This window comes from Lonchura striata, chromosome 9 (genome assembly GCF_050655825.1).
Source record: "Lonchura striata isolate lonStrDom1 chromosome 9, ASM5065582v1, whole genome shotgun sequence".
Taxonomy (NCBI): domain Eukaryota; kingdom Metazoa; phylum Chordata; class Aves; order Passeriformes; family Estrildidae; genus Lonchura; species Lonchura striata.
Genome location: NC_140711.1, coordinates 9,676,831 through 9,704,027, shown reverse-complemented (window position 1 = coordinate 9,704,027; position 27,197 = coordinate 9,676,831). Strand labels below are relative to the sequence as shown.

At 42.8% G+C, this 27,197-nt stretch overlaps 1 long non-coding RNA gene across 1 annotated transcript in view; it reads left to right on the top strand.

Moving 5' to 3' along the window:
* The window catches only part of LOC146766631 (uncharacterized), a 51,622-nt gene extending 25,175 nt beyond the window's left edge, over nt 1-26,447 (top strand). Inside the window, exon 2 of the long non-coding RNA XR_014957305.1 lies at nt 492-26,447. This is a non-coding gene — a long non-coding RNA (uncharacterized LOC146766631). The remainder of the gene's footprint in view (nt 1-491) is intronic.
* Nucleotides 26,448-27,197: the final 750 nt, after the last annotated feature.

Below are 27,197 nucleotides of genomic sequence, written 5' to 3'. Positions count from 1 at the left end.
TTCACTGCATTTAACCTGATCAAAAATGCAAATAATGATAATTAGATGGTGAATAATGCTATTAAAGATGCAGTTCGGTGCATATTTCACTGATTGGGCCAAATCAGGAAGCTTTGCAATGTGTGCTGCCAGCTCTGCGAGTAAAACTGCTTATTACTTATCTCGGATTGTAATGCGCTATCAATTAATTACTCACAAATCTCTGGTGTCAGTTTGTGTGGGTTGCGAGGAGCGGTAAATCATTGACTTTCCGTGGCGCAGAGTTTGAGTTACGATGCCAGGCGGGCAAGGTTGGAAATTTGCAGTTTGCCCCGGTGGAAGGCAGGCCTTTGTCTGCAGCATCCCGCTGGCCAGGGCAGCGCTGTCCCTTGTCTGGCACAAGCTCTGGGCAGCCCTACCTGGAGGAGAAGGCCTGCCAGCCATGTGTCTGCTCGGCCCCTCTGAATAGCAGCAGATGCTGGAACTGAACAATGCCTCCCTCCCTCCCACAGGCCGCTCTGGGATCCGCGAACGCGGCGCGACTACAAAGCCCAAACCAAAAAAGCAGCCGTGACAATAAAGCGAGACGGAAGAGAAAACAGTGCCTGTGGTTTGGCAGGCAGCTGGAATGCAGAGCAGGATCGTGCTGCTCTGAGCATGGGCGCAAACCTAACTCTCAGGGCACTGATAAACTCTGATCTGCGTTTGTCCCCGGGAGACGCGACCATGGGGACAGAAACCATGCCTTAAACCACCAGCATTTTTAATTTTTGTATCTGATGTTAATTGTGTTGAGGCTCGTGGTAAGGCTTGATTTATGTTTTACAAGAATTGGAGGCACGAAGGGAATAACAATCTTCTCTTTCCCAGAGCTTAAAAGGAATTCTGTCACAGAACTGGACGGAAAAAACAGCAGGTCTCATGAGTATCAAGCTCTTACATTGATTCTTAAGTATTTTTATTAATCATTCAATGCTTTGAAAGCAAGCAATGGAAATTAAATAATTAACTTTCCTGTTCCAAGTATCAGTGTCATTTTTATGATGGGGACCTTGCTTGCTTTATGTAATTGTGGGATAACCAGTATGTGTCAGCAATCTTCCCACTGGAACTCAAGTGAAAACAAGGCTCTGTCATTTTAGCAAAAAGAGGAGGCTGCTGAAAAGACTCAATGGCATCATCTCACTGTTTTGCTTTGTCTCCACAGAAGCATCATGTTCTACTTGCCAGTTTTGAGTTAATCATCTCAGCTAAAAATGTTCTACGACTGTAGTAAAGGCTTTAATGTTCCTCTGCTGTGAGGAATGGCAGTAGATGGGTGAATCAAAGGGCGTTGTTGGGCCATTTGGGGTCTGATTTATCCAGCTGCCCCAGAGCTTGGGGCGCACTGAAGTTAGCAGCAGCCTCCTGGGCACGTGTGTGGTGACAGTGCTCAGCACCTCACTTGGCTGCCTGTGGCCTCAGGCTCCTGCCCTCACTGGAGTGCTGCAGTGCAAATCTCTCTCCCTCTTCAGCAATGATTACACTTTCTCTGTTCTCTAAACAGTGACCCTTGTGCTCCCACTGACTCTGCAGTGTCTGGCTTCTTTGCAAAGAGGGTCTGTCTACAGCTCTCTTTCCCTTTTCTACCTGCCTCTTCCAAGCAGGACTTATGAGCTCAGGTAGAGTTAGAGGGTGTCTGGTGTAACCCTTGTTTGACAGATCTCACGATGGTTACAGGGTCTGACAACAATTCTGCTCTGCCTTTAACAACATTCACACTAGGGAAAGGTCCAATGTCAACATGTGCCATTTCAGAATGTAAAAGATGTTCTGACTCCGAGTTCCCAAACCTAAAGTAATCTTTTTTTCTCAAAGTTCCATTCTAAGTAGAAAATTATATTCTTTCCCACAGGTCTGTCAGCTGGGCTCATGTGCAGCTGTGCTTTGTTGCATTTTAGCCATGCCCTTCCTAGGAATCAAAAAGAAGCTCCTCTAGTTTGCAAGGAAAAATCTTTAGAAACTACATCGGCATCAGCTGCAGAATGACTGTCTTTATCTGTTATTTGGAGCTCATCAAGCCTCATGTGTGCAGAGGACCCTGTAGCCTGACCTGCTGCTGGAGGCTCCAGTGTCTGCTGCTCTGTGTTTACCTTTGTAAGCATTTTTGGGCAATAATTTATTTTGCTGAGTTTTCCTGGCCAAACCATACATTTGTGCCCTGTGGCATTGGAGCACTGACATACAGACACTGTTGCAAATTACACACGAGGAGTTGAGGGCTTCAGAGCAGGAATGCTTTGACCTGAAGTAAATTTCTGTGGAGATGAAGTAAGAATATATAATAGCTGTGCATTTCTACTACAGAAATGTTTTGTTGATGTGGGCAGATGTGAATTGAGCCTCCTAATGAAATACTGTATTACAGTTTATTACCTTTGGAGAAGGACAAGCAGGGCTAAACCTTCAAATGTCTTTTCAGTTTATGTGCAGGTATTTTCAATGTTATCTGATCTATGAATAGAAAAAGAGAAAAAGGACTAATCAGGATAAAGACTGCTTAGCATATATGAAAGCTGATGTGCCTTTCAGATATGCCAGTCAAGAGGGAGTGCTTGCTAAAGAGCAGCAGTGATTATTACAAAATTTGTGTATGTAAGGGATTTTTTTGTCTATAACTACAAGGCAGTTGTTGCTACCTGCTAAGGGAATTTTCATCTGTTTCTGCCTTTCTCTGCAATCTCATCTCCTAGGACAATTATGTTTCATTGGGTAAATTCTCTGGGCAATCTGTGGCTGGTCCCACAGCCTTGGTACCATGTGCCACTGCCAGCAGCGAAGGATGGCCAGGTCCTACTCTCAGATGCAGCAGTGGTGCCAATTCCCAGCTCTGGCTGTGGGGCTCCTGCTCCAGGCTCTGCTGGGATGCAAGCCACGATGCAGTGCCCTGCCCATGGGGTGTAGTTCAGGCCCCACAGCTCGGGAAGCCCTCTGTGTGCTGCAGAAAATTTTGTCTTGTTCTCTTCAAGATTAGTATAGGGCAAAGCTGCTGCAGCCTCCTCAGATTAGAAACGGGAAATCAAACTGCTCTATCTGCACAAAAGAAAGGTGGGACTACTCACAGTGAGTCCAATACTGATTCAAATAATAGAGACTTTTATTAAAATGTAACTCTATCCACTCTGGTGCTATTAACTACAATAAAAATGTTTTATTTATTCTATCTGCAATATTTCCACTTTATGATACATCTGAGGAACTCTGATAGGTTCATTTATTTGTCATTTGAGCAGTGAAATATGAAGGAAGGGTTGGAATCTATAGTGTTATTATGTGGGAGTTATTTGTGCCTTGCGTTCAATATTGCAGATCATAATGACTCTTCTTTGGTTCCAGTCTTTCGTCTGGCATGAAGGTTGCTGAGCTTGGCAGTCATTTTCTGAATGAAAGAGGGGAAGGCAGGAGAGCTGCCATGTCATGCTTAATGTGGCCTTCATAATACCTGTGCTAAGCAGATGTTATGAAATAAATGTAAATGGGTAAGTTCAGGTGCACAGGAACCTTTATTTTAGTTTAATCTGTGCCATTCTGTAAGCTGGGCTCCTTGCTCAGGCACAGCTAGTTTAAACAGCTGACTCCTGGGGTCCAAACCAGTGTTAAGGCAGTGAGCAAAACTGTTACTGAATTCTCTCCCAGTAGGAAAAAAACCAAAACCCAGAACTAAATTTGCTAGATAAATTATTCAGTGTGAATCATTCCCTTAATTCTCATAATAAATGGTTTCCTACCCTTGGTTCTATTGACTAATTACTGTGTTTAATGTTTTTACTGGCTTTTGTTTTCTATGCAATTTAATTTTGCTGGGATGAGATAGTCTGGAAAAGTCCAAGTGAGGGAATGAAAGCTCTGTGTCTGTGCTGGTGCAGCTCCAGCTGAGAGCCAGGAATTCAGCCACAGATTTTGCTGCAGTTGTTCCCAGCTAGATCATTTGTAGCAATAGTAAGGCAGGAATTGGGTCCTGAGTAGTGTAGCCCCTCCTGGGGGTTCCTGTGTGGAGAAGACCATGCTCCTGTGCATCAGCTTGTACTGTTTTCTGCTCTTTGATTGTCCAGCTTCCCTGGGTTGCTGAAGCAGCTCAGAGCTGCAGCCCTGCTCCCTTTCTGCTTCTCTTTGAAGGCTCTGCCCCGCACACTGCATGTGTGCAGAGAACATTGTCCCTTGTGCTTCCAAGGGACCCCAGGCCCCTCTCTGCTGCTTCCAGTCACTGGCACACCTGTCCCAGGGACTACCCACATGGCTGGTCTGGAGCTGAAGAGGGAGATGGGGGAGTGTGGCCAGAGCAGCTTCTCACACGTTGCATAACCCCTGCTTCCCTGAACTCTTGTGAGAGTTTGAATTTGCTGGCTTTGGTGCTCACAGCAATACAGCGTTCTCAGCACAGGCAGGTTACCAGATTAAGGTAATTTAAAGTTATGGAAATACACTTCAGAATAGCAAGCAGTTTTGTGAAAATAACTTCAATTCTACTGACCTTTCATTATCAAAATTATCACCAGGATTGACACACCTAGGCAGCATTGAAATGCCCTAGTCAGGATGTTGGATATCTCCTCTGCTGTGCAGTCAGAGCAGAGCCCTGTCCCAGAGGCTGCAGCCAGGCATTTCTCTTGTGCAGTGTTAGAGGTCTTCAAGGAGAGATTGAGCACTGAACTGGGTGCCTATACTCAGGGTAACACTGGTGAATGAGCTAGAAAAGGAAACCTGAATTCCTTGAGTGTGAGCTCACCCTGACACTTGAACAGCTTAAGGTGATGCTACAGCACAGTTATTGCTGTTCCCCCAGGAAGCCATCAGGGTGATGGGTAGGAGAGGAGGTTGCTTCTTACAACTGCATTCAGTGTTGCTTTGGTGCCTATAGATACTGTACAAATGCATCTGTTAAAATGAGCACATGACATGACTGATAATTGTCCAATAATTAATATTAAAAAAGATTTCCTCCTTCTTTCTAAATGCTAATAATGCTGCATAACATCACAAGGAGCAGGGAAACTCTAACTGGTATTACTGAAAGAATACTGAATTTGAAGAATTTAAAGGAATGTGAAACTGGAAGTGCAGTTTAAATAAATCTTTTCAAGTGCTCTTCTCACAAAAGTACCTTTGACTTCTGCTGCACACAGATTATTTGCATGACCTGAGGAAAAGTCTGGAGATTATTTACTATCTAGGTTACAGAGTTCTGTTTGAGTTTCCAGCAACATGTGCCAAAATAAGGCAGATACAAAGTGAAATTGTGAGATTTTCTTTTTTCACTGAATAGAAGAAGCCTTTGTAGCTTGTTACAAGTCAACTCTAGCCCACCGCCTGGAATTTGATTAGCTTTTTTGATAATTTATCTTGTTTTGATTTTATGGAGTTTTGTCCTTTTATACAAACCTTCTGCAATTTGACGTTGTAATCCTCATTTCTCAACTGTGGTGTTTCCTTTCTCCCTCTCCTTCTCACTCTGTCTTTCAGTTTCTCTCTAAATAGTAACATGATAGAAGTTAATTTTTTTAATGCGTAAAACTTTATACATTTTTTTTGACATGTGGGCTGGCACTGAAGCTGCCCTTTTCCTACTGGAAGTGTTTGAGGATGGGTTCTGGAGGGCAAACAAACGCTTTTCCTGTGTGGTAAGGTCACTTTGAGTACCTGTGTCCAGTAGGGACTGGCCACCCTGAGCCCTGCTGCCATCTGAAGTGATGGCTCTGTCCTGGACAGAGCTGAGAGTCCCTGTCCTTGGTATTTTAGGCAGCAGGAGCTCTTTGGAAGACCTGAAGAGCTGTCCGTGCTCCCTGGGGTAAGAGTCTTGAATTCTCCATTGTTAGCAGGACTTCATTCCTGGCATAGTTTCCCATCCTCTGTGACCCAAAAAAGCTAAATCCCAGCAGCAGTGGTGATTTCAGGTCGGTTTGAATGGGCCTGTTTCCTGGGTGGATACTGCTTAACATCAGAATGGCAGCAGGGGTGAGCGCTTCCAGTGTCTGGTGTGCATGGGGGTAAAATGAACCCAATAATGGTTATTTAACACAAAAGGCATTGGAAGGCTCATCAGGTAGAGCACTTTTCAGCTGTTAGCAACAAGCTATTGGGATATATCCATGTAGTTAACTCCCAACATGTGAGAGCTGAGGCAAATTCTAACAGAATGGATTACTGGTTAATTATAATAATATGCAGAACAGTATTGCAAATAGTACACTAAATCAGAGCAGTTTTAAAAGCATGCTCTGGTATGTTTAAAAATCTTGAAAAGAGAGAAAAGCAGGGCAACCTCATGAGGATTTTCCTAACATCTTTTCACCGTCTTTCCCTTCTTGTCTCAGGCTTTATTTGCAGTGATTCATGAAAAAAGCCCTGAAGAGCTGACATTTGGGCTTTGGTCCTTGACACTTAAGTAAAACACTTTAAAGTGTAGCTTGGGATCTTTAGACTCCTTCCTTCCACTCGTTCTCTCAAACACTTTTGAAATAATAAAAAAAAGCTCCAGCGGATGTTGGTTTTCAGTTTTCCTTTCTTCCGACCTACTCTGTTCTCGGGGGTGCTTGTGGCGAGCGGATGGTTTCAAGGCTGCTGCCAGCCCGCTCGGAGCTCGCTCACCCGAGGGGCTCCGGGCTCTGGCAAACACTGCCACTCTGTTTGTTCAGCTTGACTACAAGGGCGGTGAGAACAGCTCTGGTACGGAGAGGGAAAAGCAGGAGCAAGGAGTTAATGTGGGGGAATGCACAGTGAAATTGCTGCGGCTTTTCCTCTGCCTATGAAACGAATAAAGATAGTGCTTCGTGCATACGCAGGGCTTTGTCCTCAAAGATCCCTACAAACATTGCCTAATCCCCTTCTGAAACAGCTGTGGAAGTGACTGAAAATAATTGAAAGCCACTGTGCTTCCTAGATGGGGAGGAAAAGCCTTGGAACCCATGAAGAGAGGCTGCTGTGCTGCTTCTGTGATGCAGCAGCTCCCAGGCTTTCCTTCAGCCCTTCTGTTTGTACCCGTGCTCAGTGGCAGATCCAAGGATGTGCACTGCACACAGCGTCAGGGCAAAGAGAAGGCTGTGCTTGATGATGTATGCACACACAGAAACCAAGATTATTGTAAATAATTAATAATAATAGACCATACCATGATCTTGGTTACTGTGATGTGACTCTATTACAACTCATTGGCTGCACTACATGCATTTCCCAATTAGCATATTTTTTGTTTCACCATTAAATAACATGATATGTTACAAGGGTCAATAATGTCTCATGCTGACAAAGTACTTTTCCAGCCCGTTTCATCTATAAGGTTGTGGGTAGTGAGTTTCAACATGTGCATACTTCAAAACCATTTGGGAGGCTGCATCTCAGCAGGAGCTCTGGGGAATAGCCCTTGATCCTAAGAGCATTAAACAAGAAATACACAAGGGGTAATTAGGTGGCAGCAGCTCAAGTTTGTATTAAACATCCTGCAGCTGTATCAACCAAATTCTCTTGTCTGTGTTGGCTACTGTAGATGTCCTAGCTCTTCACAACCCAGCTCTTTACTGGTCAGCTGTGGTTCTTGTGGAAATGGCAAGTGGTCCAGATGGCTCAGAGGTGTCCACCTCTGTCTTCTGCAGCCCAGCATGACTCAGGCTCCTCCAAGGGAGAAAGGATTTTTTTGCTTAGGATAACTCCTGAATTGCAACACCAAACAACTGTACCTGGAAAGAGAGAGGTGTCCTGTCTGCTATGGGAGTGAATGTTTTGTTAATTCCAAATCCACTTGGGCAGAACCCAGAACCCTATTCCCACTGATCTGTTTCTACTGAGAAAATAGCTTTTTGTTGTAGAGTCAAAGCATTAGTAAGTAAAAGTGAAGTCCCTGCAAAAGGCTGTGAAGCCATTCAGGGGTGAAATGACTAGTCCTATGTGAGGCAAAAAATGAAATATTCTTTGTCAACATTTCCAAAGCATTATTTCACATGAGATTGCTGAAAATAAGCATAAGAGAATTCAGCAATGTGAGGTCATCTGCTCATATGGTTGTCTGCAGTCATTACCTTTCCATCAAAGATGTGAGTCAAATGAACCTCAAAATAAAAACCAGAATAGACTATTCCAAATATTTTTAAACCAAATTCTGCTGTTTTCCCCTTTCTTTTTTTCTGGTGTGACTTTTCTTTTCCTACTCAGAAGTTTTGATCAGTTCATTTGATTGTTACAGATGAGACAAAGGTCTACATGGATTTTCCATTTGTAAATGAGCAGTACAAAGGAGAAGATATGACAGAAACTAACATCTCCATCTTACAATAAACAAAACAAGCCACTATACAATGGAGAGAATGACAGGAGCATGCTGTATGTGTCAAAATGAAATAGGACATCTGTGTAGTAAAAAGTGCTGCTAAGAAAGCCTTTCAAGTGTTTAATGAGGGAAAACAGATCGTTAAAGTATAGATTTGATTGTTGGAAAGAACAATGCCTACTGCTTTTGACAATGGCTCTTGGGCTGTTTATAATCAATACATTATCGCACAGCTCTTCCAGGCCCTTCTGCAGTTGTGTCAGTGCCTGAATCAGAAAGAAACTGAGCCTATTTATTGATTAACTGCTTTGTAGTGAAATCATCACCTATCAAACTCCAGCATCTAGAGGTCACCAGATAAATAACCTGCTTGGCTCTGCCTGGGCCTGTGTGCAGGAGTGAAACCAGGAAGGGGGGTCAGTGTTTGAGTTTCCAAAAACTGGGGAGGGCTCAGCCTCCTCAAGTTCACTGGCTGCAGTGCAGGTGCAGCAGCAGGGTGGTGTAGCTGGCAGTGAATGCAGGTAAGTCAAGTTTAGCCAGCTCCAATGTGGGCGGCAAAGTATTTACCAGCATCTTCAGGATCCCAGAGAACAAGGCTCTGTCTGAGCTGTGCATCCAGCTGAGTTCATGGGGGCCTTGCTGCCCAGCTCTGTGCCCAGCTGCCTCCAGCTGATTCTGCCTATGATGTGAGCATTTTTTCACTTTGAAGGAAATTCTTAATCCTTTTGAATGGGGCCTTTTGGCTAGTTTATTTTGTGGCATGGAATACATCTCTAGCTAATATCCCTCATTATGCTTCTCCTTAATTATTTGGTTTCCCAGTGGCTTAGTAATCTGACTCTAGAGACAAATCCTTGACTGAGATCACAGCTTAAATATCTAATGTTCTATGGGATCCAGAGATTAGCAGAACTGAATCCTAAATCCTCCAGGGTTGGAGAACGCCAGTGAAATTGGTGGGGAACTGCCAGTGTGTGGCTGAAACCACAGGGAACAGAAGTCAAATAATGGTGCATCCACTCCAGCCTCTCTCATCCCCAGGTCTTATTTGTTATCACAGGGTCACAGGGATTTGAAAATCAGAGCAAGGTTTGTTAGAACATCACCACAGGTCGCTTGCAGTGGCTGGAAAGGGTCTCCTGTTGTCATCAACAAAGCATTGGTACTGAGGAGGGGGAAGGAAGAGGCTCTTTCTTGCTCTGCTGTGTTGCTGTTCTCTCCTGTTTTCTGGCTGCTGGAACACCCTCATCTCAGGAGCTGTTACTGTTATTTGTCTGATGCAGAGTAGAGAATCACAACCAAATCGAAGGGAGGGTCCCAGGTTTTGATTGAATCCTAAACCAGACAGGTCCTATTATCCTTCTTTTTGTCTCTTATTCAAATGTGCCAGAATCATTATAGATTTTAATACAAGGGCACTGAAAATATGCAAATTTCTGTAGAATTTCAGGCTTCTGAGATTCCAATATTGCAAAACCAGCTAGTAGACTTCAACATCTTATCTTAGTACAATGCTACCTGCAAATGTGCTCACTGAAATATGCCTTTATTTTTACCCCCTAGAACAGTTTGAATTACAGTTTTATTATTCCAAATCTAGAATTTATTTTGTGTATACATATGGAGTCAATTTTTTTTCATCCTATCCTATTTGAGAGTCTGGGAAAAAAATTGTTTATAGATTTCAAGATTTTCATCACAGTAATTCTGAGAGTGGAACTCTGTCACCCTGCATTTATATGGAATACTTACAGACATGCACTCCACCTGCATACCTGCTAATCCAGTAAAGCCCTTGCTATGACTTTTGACATTTTAACTGTACCAAGTATTGCTGGGTTTAGTGGCCACTTGGGTCTCTCCAAATCCTGGTAGTACAGAGTTGTCCTTAGGTCAGTGCAGTGTGTGTGCAGCTTTGTCCCATATAAATGGCTTTGCATTGGAATTATTGTTACAGCATCACTATTGTTTTTGGGAGGGTAATGAGGTGCAAAAGAATGAAAAAAGACCCTCTCTTCCCCCTTTGTTATTAGTGTAAATTTTCACAGCTCGTTCTAGCAAATTTTGTTGCTGTCTTAAGATTTCCTCTTCAGCAAAAAGAGAATAAAGCATTAGGTACATCAAACAGTATTACCCTGAAGTGTTACCCTTTGCTCTTGTGATAAGGGCTTGCTGTTCCTACCTGTTTTAAGAAAATACCAGTGTTTGGTTCTTCAAACCTAATGAGTACCAGCTGGGACACATCTCTGCTTATGCAGAGTAAAGTAGCTTTAACCTTTGTACGGTGGTGATCACCCGAATTATTCAGCCTTGGTTATATTCTGCTGAGTGGCAGGATCTTGCCAAGCTGTGCATTGCTTATTTCTGCCCCATTTGTCGTTGCAGTGCAAGGATGTCTCAATAAACAACATCTGGAAAGTGACTTGAGAAGTTCCTTGTTAATCATTTATTGGTTATAGGCTGGAGAGCATTTGGTAAACAGGGACCGATGCCAATTACCTGAAAAGAATTTTGGTTTGTTCAGAAGATCTGAAGGGTGCTGTGATCATTAAATTCTTTCAGTCTCTGCTCTGGAAAAATATTAACCTTAGAGAGGCAGAGCTGTAAAGTGAGAAATTTTAACAATTGACAAATGTATGTGGCAGCCTCTTCACACACTTGTCTGCTGAATAAAATGTTTGCACTTTTTATCATTGGTATTGAAAGCCCAGTCTGTGGAGTTGTTTGCTCAGTCTCCAGAGAACAATCAGTTCAGATCAGTTATTTCCAATCCTGATATTGTACACTGCACACCACCTCAGAGACGTTACTGATGTCTAACAGGGGCATGGATAAGAATCAGAAATCTGGGCAACAGCCTGCAAAGGCTGTGATCAGTCTGTGTTAGGAGCATCCCTCTTTGGCTCCCCACAATAATGCAAATATTACATACTGTTTTTCATAGCAGTACGACATTGTTGTATGAATCTTAACTGTTTCTTAGAAAAAGCACCGATGCAAACACATTTCCACTGTGTCATAGCAGCTGCCTCTACGGCAGGGTGAACACCAGGTGAGCTGGAAAGCTCTTAAATAACTGTGGCAGAATGGCTTTGTTTTGGGGTCTGCTGTAGTCTGCTCACTGCTGGGAGCCTGTGTGTGCTGGAGCACAGACCTGCTGCAGCTTGCATGGCAACTGTCTCTATTTGCTTTCAAAACAGAGAAAATATTCAGAAAATATAAACAAAGTACACAACTCCTGCAGTTTTAATTTTCTGGAAGTGCAGACAGGATAGTCTGGGTGGTGGTGAATTCGTTTAAGCTCTCCAGATGAGCGGCTTTCCTAATGCGTGATTTTTATCACAAGGAATGCTCTGTCTCCCTTGGCCTTTCAGGACTACTGTAAAACAAATAGTCACTCAGAGTTAATTGATAACTTTCACCTTTTCTTAATCTTTGACCTTTACTCTTCTAATTTATACCTGTGTATAAATTAAAAATTTAGACCATCAATTCTGGTAGACTTGCTCTTGATTTATGCTAAGCTCAGACAGGTCACCATTGGTTCCTGAGAGCCTTCTTTCCTAAAACTGGTTGTGAGAAAAATATGATCAGCAGGGCCTGTTAGGGCATTGCTGGGCTTAACTGATTTACTGATTGCACAAAAACTGCATTAAATAAAATAAAATATTTAAAGATTATGGATATTTTGGTGATTTTAGTGTACTTATGAGGGCTCTGCAAGCCTTCACCATGGAACTATAACTGTACATTCAAAAATAGTACATTGATCTGTGTCTCTTAGAGATGTAATGAAGAAATGGGCTCAATAATTAATTTAAATGCCTTGTCAGTTCTTTCTCTTTTTAGAAATTATATTTAACATTTTGTGGATTCCCCACTGCTATAGCTGAGGTCTTCAAATTGCAGAAAAAGAAAAGAGGGAGGGTGGCTAAAATAGGGGTCTAAGATAGCCAATTTAGCATGGGGTTAGTCCAGCTTAATAACCAAGTAACACAATTAGGACTCTGTTATCCACACTTAGCTCTGCAGATCTCTCATTTTTCTACAATTAGAATGAAGTACAGAGCTATGTGGCTCTCTCACCTACATTATGCAAAGTCATTTTCCCCCTCTTCTATAATTATAGTGCACTGCTTAAGAGACTGCCAAGTGCTGAGAGCAGCTTCAGCTTACATGGTAGTGCTTCCCAGGAGGAGCACATGGACTTGGTTCCGAGTTGAAAGCAGGTTGTGGAGATGGGAAAGTGATTAGGTAATCAAGCATTATTTGAAAGTTTAGAAACTGAGAATTTTGAACACAGGACCTTTCTAGAAATAGCATGGGTTTTTCAAACAAGCTAAGGATTTTAAGTGAAACTGTAGAGATTCTATTGGTTTCTGAACTTAGCAGCAATTCAGGAGCTGATTTGGTAGTCAGACTTTCCTAATGTAGCACTATTCTAGCTGCTTTTATTTTTATAGTTTGCTTTAGTAATCTCCCAATAAATGATTTTGCAGTAAGTCTCCAGACAACAATTTAGCCAGATGTGCCAGATCTACTGTTCTAAGGAACAGAGTATGTTTTTAACAGTGGCAGTTAATCATCTGCCTTTCCCCTATGTTTCCACCAGCCTGGATATTCAAATGCTGCTTGTATGCACATTACTCTGTAGAGGAACTCGTGGCAGGTTTTGAGCCCAGTGCACACACTCACTTGGTGACTCTGCCTGGCAGGTGGCTGTAGTGAGGGGGACTTTGTCTCTTTGGCCTTCAGGTGCTCAGCATTTCTGGGACAGCTGTGAAGAACGGATGGAGAGCGCTGAAACATTCTTGTCAGAGAGCACTTATGGTCCTTCCTTTCAGGAGCAGCTTGTTTGCCTTTGGAAAGGCCCAAAAGGCACCAAAAGGCACTTATTTTCAAAGCATTCCTAGGAAAAGATATAACAATTCTGTGTTTTCTTCCTTACTCAAGTCAGAGTCTTCATCCCACAAAAACAAACAGATCGCCTGATGAGTTGCTTGCATTCAGCATTTGGCAAAGCTTGATCAGTTTGCCAAATGTTGGTGCCTCTTTTCATGCATGACCTAGCAAGGGAGATGGGTTTTTACTTATTTCAGGTGATTAGAACACATTATCCATTTTAGTTAATAAGCATTTGTAGTAAATCCCAAGATTTTCCATAGGAGATGTAGATCGTATTTTGATGTTTTTGACTAAAGTATTGGCTGCTTATAATAAAGTTTTGATCTACCTGCACTTCTCAGAGGGAGAGACCACCCTCAAAACGAGGGGAGTTTGTCTGCACAGTGAGTCCTTGGTGCCAGCCCTGGGAAAGGACACCTCTCTAAGGGACACCACTGCTCGCCAAGGGAAAGGGGTTCAGCTAATGGTGGGGTGGAAAGCTTTGGCTTTGGACCCTGCTTGATTCTTCCAGCTGAGGGGAAGATGTTCAGAAGGCAAATATTCTCTTCTGTGTCTCAGGGCAAATCCTGAGGAAGGCAGAGGTGAGGTGTGGGTGTGGGCTTTTTAATAAAATCTGGGAGAAGAGAGGCTGGACTGACAGACCCCACGGGGCATCACCTCCTTGGCAGGCCCTGCCTGGAGCAGGCAGGAGTTGCCTGTGTGCTGCAGTCAGGCTGTGTGTGAGCAAAAGCAGCTCAGTGATTCAGGAGAACCTTGCCCTGATGTGTGACACGGGAGGTGAGAACAGAGCAGGGTAAGGTTTGGCAGAGCTGTGTGCTCAGGGGTGCTCCTGTTTCTGGCTGCAGACAAAATAGATGATGGGGCTTCTTCTGTGTGCCTTTATTTGTGAGTCCTCACACAAGCAAGAAATGTGTTTATACAGAAAGCTTTCTCAAGTCTCTGAAAGTCACTTCTACAATGAAAAATCTTCAAGTGAGGTGCAGCTAAACAAGATGTGTGTGTCTGTGACAGTGACCGAGCTACCTCCCAGGCAGAGCGAGGCTGCTGATTGAGATTTCACAGGGCTGTGTGGCTTGCAACAGCTGCAGAACTGCTTTATGCAGGCAGTGGGTGCTCCCTGTAGGAATTCAAGCCCCTTTCCTACTGTATTACCTACTCCAGTGACCTGTACAGTTGAAGCACTAAGTGCTATATTGATAATCAAGACTAAAGATCATTATTGGCAGGCCGCAAACAGAACCCCCCATGTCCTGGGCATAGCACATCCTGTGAGCCTGCTCCAGCTGCACCAGCTTCCCGAGGAACAAAGATCAATCAAATACCTGCCTTGATTCTGTTCAAAGTATTCTAAGGCAGTTCCAGTGTTTTTCTGTTTCCTAACTCAGGCTCTCCATGCATGCTATCCTTCTGCCTCTACCAGAAAAAGGAAGAATTATATCCTCTGTAAATGTTCTATTTTTCCAGAGTCCAGGGGAACTGTAGTAAATTGGAACAACTAAGAGTATGTCCAAAACCTTAATGTGTAATCAAGTAGTGGTAGTAATTTAGTCATAGTCATCTCAGAGAGCATAAACCTTCCTGGCATCATCGTATTTGGGGTAACTTCAGTATCTACAAAATTTGGGATTCTGGAAATGGCTGAAGCCCTGCTGCATTAGGGAGATGGGGATATCAAAGTCTTTATCTCTTACTTTTGGGTAAAGCCTCACAAAACCAAATGTGTTTCTTCCCCTCTGGGTCTAAACTTACCAGTAGCTCTGAAGATTTCCAGTGTCTGATTCTGGTGCCACTGTCACAAGAGGTGGTGCTGATGAAGGAAGGGAGGTGAGGTCTCATTCTGTTCAGAGCTCTCCACAGGCTGTAGGCTGATGGGAAGCAGCCCACAGGCACAGCCCGTGCTTCAGAGAAACTGGTCTCAACCCATAGGAACTGCCCTGAGCTGAAGCCAAGAGTGTTGTGGCAAATTCACATGGGAAGAACTGAGAGCAGTCTTTTTCACAAGCAGGAATCTGAAGATAAATAAAGTTTACGTTTGCCCTTCTTCACTGCAACATGAGCCATCAAACAGAAAAGTGACAGTTTCTCCATTATTCCTGGGCAAATGTACTGGTCTGTCAGTGTTATCATGTTGGAAAATAATATCCAGTAGTGCTTTCTTATAAAGGAGTCAGTCATCAGAGTAAATGCAAGGAGTGCACCAGGCTCTGAGCACTGTGCTGAGTTTAACCAATGTAGGCAGGTACTGGAGGTGTGAAATTGAAAAAGTCACAAATGCTTCCTGCCTTATTCTTTCTAGACAGGTTTCTTGTACTTATTTAAAGGCCAGGAGTCCCAAATGACAGTGTTACCACCTTTATTACTTTCTCTCTAATGAGATTTTTCAGATTTGTGGCAAAGCCACATCCCATGACACAAATGAGATGGCAGCATTTGCTGCATTGCTCAGTGTGCCTGCCAGGGAAGGGGCAGCTGTAGCTCTTGCCAGTCTGTATTTCTCCATCTTTCTTTGATGCATTGTAAACTTTTCTAATGTAAATTTTGTCACAGGGATACTGTCCTTTCTGAAGGGGAAAAATTCAGCCTTGCAAAACTGTTATATCAGTCAGGCCTTGGGAAGAGGGAAGTTTGCTCAGAACTGTGTTTCCTAGCAGGCTGAGGAGTACACTGGGTGCTCTTTGCTTGCAAAAAAATATCCATTAAAAAAGTAAGGAAACCTACTCTCTTTGGTCAGTACTTATATCAGACTGCCCTTAAGGGCTTTATTTAATTTATGTATTACTAAACTTCACTTACAACTTAATAGAGTACAGTTGCATACACCTGCAGCCTTTGGTACCACTATTTCTACTTTAAAAAAAATTTAACCTGTGAGTCAAGTGAAGCCAACTTGAGCTTACTTCTATGAAGGACAATAAAGTTATGTGGGCGTGGTGACCATTTAATATTTTTGGAGGTATTTAGCACAGGATAGAATGGCAACTTGAAATAGTAGAGCCAGGAAAAACATAAATTTGATAGGCCAAATTTCTTTTTCCTGTCAGAGATGTGTATTTTAGCAATCAATAGTGACTTGTACAAAGCTGGACTGCGTAATTTATATATGAAATCTATTTTATATTTTTGCATTTTTACATGGCAGATTTTCCTGTGAAATATCCAGATGGATGGTGGTTTATTTTCCTTGTGACTCTGTGTATCTCAAGTGTGCATGTTTCTCACTCTAGGAAATGCTGCTGCATTAATAAACCCATAATGAGTTTTATCTCCTGACATTTTTCTAGGCAACAGGACTCAGTCTTGTTGTTTTCCAAGATACTTTTCACTACTGTCACCTGCACCACCCTTGTGATGAAAGTGTGAGAAATCACATTGCCTACGAGCTGAGTTACGGGGCTGTTGAAGGCAGCATGGTCCAAGTGAGCAGTGCAAAAGAAATGTGCCAGTCCAACAACCCTGAATAAACTTGGCCTGTAAAGCAGACAAACAATAAAAGTGGGAGGGGAGTAGAGTAAAATAATTTATAAGTGAAAATCCTGATGGCAGTATGATGAAAAATTTGTCTTTTTTTTTCTTGTGTGTGTAAGACACGAGGCGGACTGATACAGATTTTGGAGGGAACACTACCTCTGCTTTCTGGGCTCTTGTAGAGGTGATGTGGGGAAAGAAGAGTAGTGTTGCACCCCACAAGTTGGAAATGTGAGCAGAGCTGGTTTCCCTTCCCTTTCTCAGCTAGGAACAGGCCCCTCCAGAAGTGAATTGCTGCATCACACGTTCCTCCTGCTCTCCAGCTTCCCTCGCTGGCCCAAGGGTTGGTGCCTCCCACGCTGCTCCCTCTGGATGGGAACTCAAAATGTCCCTCAGACATTTTTGGATGTTCCGGGTCCAGGTCAGAAGCATTTGAGACCCTGGCAGGCAGCTGGAAACAGCTGTGATTTTGGGACTTACCAACCTTGCAGGAAGAACAAGAAGTCATAAAAGTTTAGATATTATAGTAGAAGTAGCTACAAAGTAGAGGGAAGAATTTTTTAGTGCTGTACAGGGGGGGTTTAACACCTGTACAGGGGGGTTTCTGGTGTGTACATGAGTTCAGAGGTTTTAAGATGGAGGAATGTAGGCTGGTCCTGTTCTTCCTCTTTCTTCTTCCTTACTTCCATATTCTTGATGATGCTGCCACTTATGGATTGGTTTAGAATGGAAAAGCACCATTTAATATAGGTAATAGGCATTGGGGAAAACTGTAATCATGTAACATGTAATGTACCATATAAAAGAGAGCAGCAGCCCTGAGCAGGGAGAGAAGAAGCAGTCGGGAGTCAGAGAGGGTGTCAGGGTGTGTGTGTGCCTCTGCCTGAGCTGTGAGCAAACCACAGCAGCCAGAGAAGAAAATCTTTTAGATAACTTGCAATAAACAACCATGAGACCATGCAACAAGAGACTGCTGAGACTTTCTTTGGAAGCTCGGGTTGGAGGAGAAGTTTTTCCACCACACTGAGCCACCCCTGACCTAGGGTGGTCTTTGACACCCCTGGGTGCATCCCTGGGGGCCCTGAGTGCTGCTGGGCTGTGCCTGAGCCCTGACCCAGCTTCCTCTGGACTTCTCAGGTCCTGCACTGCCTTGGAGCTGCTGCAGGAGGAAATTATCAGTGACTGCTTAATTGGTGCTGTAAAGGCATGAGTGAGTCTTTTAGTGTCCATGAAATCAAGTCAAGTGCCACGAGAGGAACATTTGTTTTTAACAGCCTCTTGGCTGGGGAGATGTCTTGCATTGATCTCGTGCTGTTGAACTGCCAGAGCTTTATTCCAGCACAGTTGTCAGTGATGAACTGGTGGTAAGGAGTGGTTGGAGGGCTGAAAGGCTGCAGCTCTCCAATGTTAATCTCACCACAGAGAGAAAGGATGACTCCAGCACACATAAATATAGGAAAAGTATGATCTGAAAACAAGGTCCTATTGCTTGAAAGGCTGCTCTCTGAGACTCACTCTAGCAAGGTCCTGGTAGAGGAATCTTGTAGGGTGCCACACTGTACTCCTCTAAGCTGAGCAGGGAATCTTTCACAAGAAAGATGAAAAGTTAAAAAAATAGATTCCATGACTGAAAGAAGAGCAGATAATTGCTATTTGTCTCTCTGAGCTTTTGTGGGCAGATATTGAATAGAAAATGGTTCATATAATTGTATTTTTGGGAGTCTAGTTGCAGCCAAAGATTTATAGGAGTTTTTTCCCTGCTCTTTTCTATTTTAAAAAAGGGACTATCACCAAGTGTCACCCTGAAGAATTGGACCCACTGCAGTATTTTGTTACATATCAGAAAACGACGTGCAAGGCTGGTACACTATTAAGCAACAACGGCGGAGATGCCACTCTCAACCTCATTATTCAAGCCTCTCTTTAGTTCAATTATACACCTCTACAGCTAAGGAAGATAGATGAAGGTCATTTGGGAGCTGTAAACCACAATGCATTGAATGCAGAACTATGTTCTTAAGCTGATTTACACCTTGTTCTCCAGTGTTGTACAGCATGGGGCTTCGATTGAAATGCAGAGGCAGTGATGGAAAAGCTTTTTTCCTCTTCTTAGCTCCAGATCCACTGCCTGTAATTATTGTCTTGATTAGATGGTGAGAGACAACAGCTTCTGCTTCCATACCTGGGTGGCAACAAACCCCAAAATCTTGGGACTTGGGCAAAGAACCACCAGGGATGCACAATGGTGTTTGCATCTGCAGTAAGTTAATTCTGGGTTGTGTGTATTGGTCCAACAAGGAAGAAAATCAGTAATTGAGGGAAGCAATTTGCTTTTCTAGGAGAGACAAAGAGCTGCCATCTTGTACTGATTTACCTCCCATATATCTCAGCAGGAGGAATGGCAGGTACATTGAAGAAAGTTAATTAAACACTGCAAATGCACACAAAAAAGAGAACTCTTCCATGCTAATGACAAAGCATTGTAGGCTTCACTCACAGGAAACTGAGATATTTTAAAAATAACATAGTCTGAGGTGTGCTGTACAAAATCTTTCTGGGACCAGATCCTGAAGCAGTGAATTTGTGGGTGCTGGTGCTGCCAAACTTCTGGGTCCTTAGTAAGGCCTCAGGGGGAGACCAGCTTGGCTTCTCTGGCACTGTGGTAAAAAAAACAAACTTTGGTAAAAAATGTGAATCAGTCTCACTGTCCCTAAACATTGTTGCAGACCTTGTGCAATGCAAACACCTTGCTTTGTAGGCTGAGGTTAAATTGCACATCAGTACTTTCACCCATCAGTGGATGCAGATGCAGCTCTGAGGATTAGATCTAACTAAATATCACCTGCAGTTCCAGGGCTGTCTTGAGAAATATTTTGTCAGTCTAAGCTAGCTGAAGAGGGGAAGATAGGCAATAAAACCAAAATGATTTGAATTCTTTTATCAAATGCAGTTTACTGAACATCCTGCATCTCTAGCAGCTCATATTTATATAGAAATAAATTCTGACAATACTCATGCTTTTGTCCATTTAATAGAGAGAACAGGAATCAGCACAGAGCCACAAGTAGTTTTGACAGAGAAATACAGATTATTTTAGCAATACTGTATTTCTACCCAGGGACCAGAGTTTGCTTTATTAGCATTTCCTCTCTTTTTATACAAGGTAGAAGATTAAGCACCATGAATGCATATTTGTTTACAATATTTCAGCTGGAGATACTATTTTTTATATTTTTATTTGCTGGAAATAACCACAGGAGACTTTTCAACATTAATATTTTATGAAAAGATTTTTGCTTTAAATATTTAAACTTTTAATCATATTTATAGATACATGTTTAATTTTTAGAATTAATCCTTTCAAGTTAAAATCATATTACGATTTCATGTTGCAGCTCTGTAAAAATCTAATTCTGTCCACAGATGCGTGCATGTGATGCCCATTCATGTCATAGTACCTTTACCTGAAGGCCAGCATTTCCTCTGTGTTGTTTGCCAGAGTTTTTATTATTTGCAGCACTTGGTATCCTTAAGAAGAGAGCCTCCTGTCTGTGTGCATGTCAGGTTTTCCCTGCTGAGTTTGGCCTGGGAACAAATATGCATCTCCCACTTCTAGAATGGCCCCATACATCATTAGCTCTAATTGTACATGAAGCCACTCCTGCCTCGTTAAAAATCAATGAGAGCACCAAAAGGGCCTGAGGTTGTTGAAAATTGGGAACTCTAAGAGTCCATCAGGGATAAATGTAATGATAATACATCCAAAGACAATAAAATGGCAATTATATATAAATTGCTTCTAACTTAATTATAGATATTCTACACAAAAATCTGGAATCCCCTTTTCTCACAGGAGAAATCCTGTATTAGTCAATAAGACTGTGGTGTAAAAACAAAGTGGGACTTGGCTGGGATGCACGTGACTGCAATTTGCAGACTTTATCTGAGATTCTGCATTGATTCTTTCCTGCACTGAAGATTTGTGCTGCACTGTTTATAATCCTTAATCTTCCATCAAGTATCTTTGTAAGGGGGAAAAGAAGTCTCTGAACTAGTCCCTGACCTCAAAATACTTTTGCCATGGAGACACTGGACATGCTGGATGTGCTTCCCAGCAATCATTACAAATGTAATTACCTGAATTGTTAAAATGAAAGTTCTTTAGTATGAATCCAAAGCTTTTGATACTAGCATTTAATAAAAACTTTGGGCAGAAATTCCCTCACATAAATTGAAGGTTGTTCCCTGATAGGTTTTCATTAAGACAAATAACAATTTAGTTGCTGACTTATTTTCCCCCCTTGGTTGTACTGATACAATTCTTTGCAGTGCTGCCTGGTAAATCAGATTAGGGAACGATCTGGATTAAAAATCACATCAAAAGGGCTCTAAAACCAGTGGTGGTATGGCAGCTGAGAGAATGTTTGGGAATGCCTGGGGAAGGATGAGCAGGAAAGCTCCTTATGCCAGGACAGATGCTGGCACCTTTTAACCTGGACCTGAATATCAGCTGACCCCATGCCAGAGCAGGCAGTGGCACTGCACTCTGATTGTGAGGGTGGGAGCTGCCCGCATGCTGCAGGCTGATAATGACTGATTTTCTTTCAGTCTTCTCCCCCCATGACTAATTAGTAATTGTACTCATGGGGCAAAATTAATAATTTTGAATAATCCTGGCTTTTTAATTATTTTCCTTCTTCTGGAAGGAAATTTTGAATCTAACATTCTGAAATGCTTTTCTGAGGCTGTGCTGGCATCCTGCACATTTCCTTGGAAAGGGCAAGGCATGGCTGTGCTCCAAAAACAGGGGAGCAGAGAGGAAGAGATGTAACCACTCTAGGATGCATGTTCTGTGCCCTGTGTGCAGAAATTGCCTGCAGAGAGCACTTCAGGGTCCATTTTATCTGCAGGAGTTGGCTCATAGTCCAGGTTCTTCCTTCAGGGGAACTTTGGACACCTGGAGGTGTTGCTCTCCCTCAGGTGATGCTGGATAAGATGACAAGCCATAATTTCAGGGGTTGAAAAGCAAGATATAATTGAAATTTCCAACTCTTCTTCAAACCAGGGATTGACTTAGCCTTTTCCATGTAATCTTCCATTTCCTCCCGTCTCCCCCTCCCTTTTTTTTAAACACCATGAAACCCAGCAATGTCAGCTCCAGAAATGATTGCCTTCCTGTAGAGAGGGCACTGAGTGCATTGTAGAACTGGCAAGCAATGATTTCTAGAAACCATGCTGGTTCCCACAGCAGCACATGTGCAGTGCTTGCACCTTCCTTCTGCATCTTTCTTACAAATACAGTGTGGACAGGACAAATTGTGTGTCTCGCCTTCAGCTCTTTTTCCTCCTACAAAAATCCTTGGGGTTTTCAGTTGAGAAGGGCCCAAGGACTGAAATCACCCTGCTGGTTTATTGGAACCCGTGGCAGACATGAGAACTCTCTCCACTTGTACATTTGGACCTTGGAAAGGCTGTGCTTGCCACGATGGGGGCACCCACCAGCTCTTAGCTGGAACCTTCTGAGCAGAGGATGTGGCAGGCTCAGCTCATTCCGAGAAGTATTGGAAATAACAATCTCCTGCATGTGTCCAAGTGCTTAAACAGAATACTTGGGGGTTTGTTTCAGTTTTTTTCAGGCAATAATCTTCTTCAGCAGCAACATCTGATAGCTTTACAAAAAATCAGAATGAAGTACTTGAGCAGATTACCCAGGCAAGCTCTCAATTAGCTGAGGCATCTTGACCTATGAATCTGAATAAAAGGTGCTGAGCTTATTGTTGTGACCTTTCTAACAAGCATGAAACTGCTGTGGGTAGAGGAGTCCCTGAAATAGCCATAATGTGGGGCAGTAATTCTGAAAGAAGATTACACCTACCCAGTTTTCTTTTTTACTCTCTGTATGCTGCAAGAGGGTTTATGAGCTTTGGTTAATGATCCCAGCTGTTCCCAAGGAACTCTGATGCAGATAGGCTGGGACTGAGAAATGTAACACAAACAAGGAGTAGCTCTGTGTATCTGTATCTTTTCTTAATCAAGCTGACTGTAAGGCATTGCATGGGTACACAGTGTGCACATCATTGAAATGCAGGGCTTTGTAGGCACTAACCAATCAGCAATGATATATCATATCAGAGAGATATATTATTAAGCAAAGATATCACTGCAAACTTTGTCTGTAATCAATAGTACGAGAAGTCAAGCTGAGGGACCTGCCTTTCTTAGTCTTCTTGGGTCTTATAATAGAAATTTAAATGCTCTACATAGTTTGGTACTCCATTTATTTTTTGGAAGGTGTTGAGCTGATCCTTCCAGAGCCACAGTATGCTCTCAAACAGCTACTCTGTCCTAGTAAGGGTCTGTTAATTTGAATGTGTAGACCTCCTTCCATGCCCCTCCATCCTAAACAGCCTACTTTATTCAGAATTCTTGCTGCTGCCTGACATATTTTAATGTGAGATGGATTTAGACTAATACATTCCTGGTTTTTGGATTCTTCCTGTCTTGGCCAGAGCCAGATTTCTTAGAAATGACAGACTACCATGACACAGATTTATTAATGTCCTTGTGTACAGCCAGAACCAGGGTTGTTTTTCCGCATGTCCTGGTCCTGGTTCCTGATTCCCCTTTGCACTAACCATGAGGTTTGAGCATCAAAAGGTGTGATTCTACCCCCAAGGGCCCTGATAGCAGGACCCTGCTCCATCCTGCATGTCTTCTAACACCAGGAGCTGCAGCATCTCCTCTGTGCAGTGCCACCGTCTGTGGGAGGGAATGAAGCTTTCTGAGCGTGTCAGGCTGGGCTTGCACTGCTCTCCCATGAGACACGAGCTCCTTGAGTCCTGCAGGTCCTCTGACAATGATACCACCTCTCCTCTGACCTTATGCTTATTTTAAAAAATAAAGGCACTACAGATACATTTTGCAAGGTTGTCATTCCTTAGATCTGCTCTGAACATGGCAAATGGAAGGGGCAGGCACTTTCCAAAGGACAGGCATGCTGTGTCTGCCTGCAGATCTTCATCCATGCTCAGGTTGGGTGACTTTTGAATAAATGCAGAAGTAAAATGCAGAGAGAGGTATCACTTGCAGGCATAAGGAAAAAATGTACTACATTTACCTGCTCCTGCGCTGAAGTGTTTGTTGAAATATTTAGAAGAAATGCAGGTGGAAGGGAGCTCTGGAACTCATCTAGTCTGGTCCCCTGCCCAAGGCAGGACTGTCAAAAGGTCCTGAGGGTAAGTGCATATAACCCACAGATCACAGAACAAGTTTCCACAGTCTTTGCTGGACCTTTTCCAACCCCAGCTGTCAGGGCCATCCTGTTACCTGTGCACAAACAAATGGGTGGAGTGGGGAATTCACAGCTCTGGAGGATAAGCTGTATATAACACAGGAAAGGAAAAGCCTTGACTGAGTTATGTGGGAACACACAATTGCAGTAGCATATAGTCTGGGTGCTTTTAATACAGTCATAGGTTTGAAGCCAGAGGGGACCATTAAAATTGCCTGTTCTGACCCTCTTCGTGATGATACAGGGGCATTGAATAGTCCTAATGCTGGAATAAGAGTCTGCTTAGCACTACGTTTCTATAACAATTTCTAACTATTATAACATTTTTCTGAGATATTCTCTAACCCCTAAATTACTCTTTTTCATATAAGTCTGTCTGTCAATCTGTTCTTTACTCCTCTGACAGCTCGTCCCCACCTTCCAGTGTCTTGGGTGCCTTTTTTTCTGCTGTCAAACTCAGGCTAATTCATTTTCAGTTCCCTTAAGAGACCTGTCTGAGCACTGAAAGATCTGGACGCTTGCTATTTCATTAGCCCTCATTATTTTTTTCAGTTAATGGTTAGCTGGCAGCATTGGTTTTGATTTTTTTTTTTTTTTTTGTAATAGGAATGAAGCAGGTTTGTGTTTTATAGTCCTTTCTCATCAGTCTCTGGGAGTAAAATATATCTGCCTACAGAGATATTACTCTTTCCCTGAACGCAAGCTTTATTGTTGTTTGCATCACTTTCAGTTATGCACAATTTTAGTGGGTAAAGTAGATGAAGTTGGAGTGCATGCAGCTGTGCAGGATGCTGGCAAATCCTGCCAGAGATGCTCCCACCCTTTCCCTTCCCTTCTTTGTGACAGGACCGTCATTTTCTCAAGGCACTGAAAGGGAACTTACTGGCAGAGACAGAGAAACGGCACTTGGTTTTCCCATAATGCCGAACGTTTGCTGAGACTGTAAAGATGCAACAGAGCTTTTAGGGGTAACATGATTAATTTTGCTGCTCTGGAAGAAGGCACAGAGAGTTATCGACTTCCAAGTGTCATTGTTCAAGCGGGCTCTGCAGCCAGCCGGCGCTGAGCCGCGCTTTTCCAGCAGGGACGTGGGAGTTGCATGCTTCCCTGATTACCCTCGGCTGATGTTATTAATTAATCAAGCACAAGCTCATTACAATGACTGAAGAATGACTCATAAACTGTCATATCAGCTTTTTAAATTTTTATTTTATTTTGTGGAGGAGAGATGAAAGAGATATAAAAAATATAACAGTAGCAGTTGACAATATTTTCCCAAAGACAGCAGGTTCACAGGGAAGGAAAGAAAATATGCGGGTCATTAGCCTGAAGTTTTCAAAATGAATAGGGGTGTTAGATTCCCACGTTTCCTCAGCAGCTTTGGCAATCTCGGCTCATGCAAAATCTATCAGGAAATCAGCTAAGTATAACTTAATTCAGAAGAGGCTTAATCATCCTGTTGAATTTACCTGCATAAAATTATGTATGCAGGGTGACTTGTAGTAGCTGATCCAGCAAGAAACAGAACTTTGGAGCCTGGGATTTGATGAGGACTAGTAATAGCCCTTGCCTTGAGTAGCAGTTGCATGTGAGCAGCCCCTCTCAGATTAAGTGTCACTTGTGATCACTTTAGCAATAATCTGTGTGGTTATCTGTAAAAAAAATGTATTTTATTTTTCCAACATGGCCAATCTCAGAATTGATATGAATTCCACGTTTTTCATTCCTTCTCTTATTATTTATTCTCTGCTGATCTACCGTGGACAAACCTCTTCCATAACTGAGTTTACATGGAATGTCAAACTTATGCAATTAATGTTATTTACAATTGGTCTCGGCACTGATGGGGGAAACGGCAAGGAATTTGTACTTAACAGAGAAAGGAGGAGATGGAGAAAGGATTATGAGTAGTAGTGTTTGGTAATGAGGTTAGTGTCATAAAAGAGTTATCCAGAATTAGCAGCAGGAGCAGCATTTGCTTTCCTGTTTTTCCCAGAAATGGTTCTGCTAATAAAACAAGCACAGATGTGAAATGGTTTTATAGCTCATCCTTAAGTATCCTCGTGCAGTGTCTGAAACCTAATCATTACAATGTTTTGCATGAAAGCCAGAAAGTGAGCAAGTCATTATGTTGCTACGTGTTGACATGGCTCCTCGGTATCTCCTCCTGAAATAAATACAGCCTCTCTGTAGATTTGCTATAATTGGATTCTACTGCACAGTAATATGTAAATTATAAACTTCAATTACCAGTGTATAAAAATAGAAAGTCATGTAAATGTCTTAGGGAAAAGTGTTTGAGCAACTACGAATATTTAGGATAACCAAAATGTGTGCTATTTTGTTACAATTGTCATTACCCTGAATCTTTAGGGTGTTTTTGTTTGGTTTTTACTTCTTATTTTGCAGTTCCTGTTTGGTTCAGCTGTGGCAGTGAGCTATATTTCACCTGTGTGGTCCCTTACAGCTGACTGAAGGTGTGTTGGCTTTTCAGTCTGTCTGTGGTACTTTGATAGCTTTAAAAAAAGAGGTAAAAAGATGTTTTAATTTGTGGTGTTTTCACTTGCTGTTAGAACACTGTTATAATCTGAGTGTTTAGCTTGCCTGTTACTGCTCCTGCATGGTCTGTGGCGAGTTCAGCAGCTGGTGAGTGTGGCTTTCAAAGGTATGAGAGCACGGAGGCTCTTGTGGCTGCTCCCGAAAGGGGTGCTGGTAAGTGAGGCAGATCACAGGACACTTATGCTGACTTTTCCCAGAGGGGACACTCCACAGGTGGGTGCCCCCAGCAGAGCAGACTTGTCACACGATAAGGATGGGGAATTAGGGGGCTGGTTCTCCTGGAGGTGACATTTCATAGGCAGAGTTTCACCGCAGGGCCGTGGCGATGGCGCTCGCTGCTCGTGCCAGTGACAGACCTTAGCAGGGAGCAGCTGGGAACAAAACCTGCAGCAGCTGGACTGGATCGAGTGATGGAGCCTCATGCACAAGGCATGAGATTGGACTTGCTGATGTCATTTGCCAAGTACAGTTGTTTAGAGGCAGCCAGCAGGAAAATGGGAAAGGGGTGAGTTCATCAGTGCCAGCTGCATTAATAGAACAAAAGAAGCAGTCTTTGCCCCTTCATTATTTTATTTTATTTTATCAGTGAAGCTCACTTGCCTTGATTCCTTAAATAAGCCTAAATTCCATTTTCATCTTTTGCATCAGCTCAGCTCTGTTTTCCTCAGACCTTTCTGTTCCAAACTTCTCTTCCTGAAACCA